Here is a 290-nt window from a genome sequence, read left to right as displayed (position 1 = left end):
ATTTCTTCGAGAACAGCCTCCCATGTGGCCTGCAAGCTCTCTACGGCACTCCTCGTCTGGACTCGCAGGTCCACCACACAGCCGGCACTGCTGCGCCTTCCGTCCGCCTCTCCCACCAACAGGCCGCTCACAGGACCAGGAGCGCAGGAACCAAGCGAGGAAGAAGAATAAAAACTGGACCACCATGAGACAGGGGCGAGCATGAACCAAGAAGAGAGAGTGAGCCTCGCGTGCGGTCCGCCCTTTATAGCGCGGGGCTCCGCCATTCGCCCCACCCTGTTTTCAGCTCC

The sequence above is a fragment of the Eptatretus burgeri genome, chromosome 12 (genome assembly GCF_056783735.1).
Source record: "Eptatretus burgeri isolate ZD-2024b chromosome 12, Ebu_testis_v1, whole genome shotgun sequence".
Lineage (NCBI taxonomy): Eukaryota > Metazoa > Chordata > Myxini > Myxiniformes > Myxinidae > Eptatretus > Eptatretus burgeri.
The sequence above is the reverse complement of the archived record's forward strand: the minus strand, read 5'-3'. Positions refer to the sequence as shown.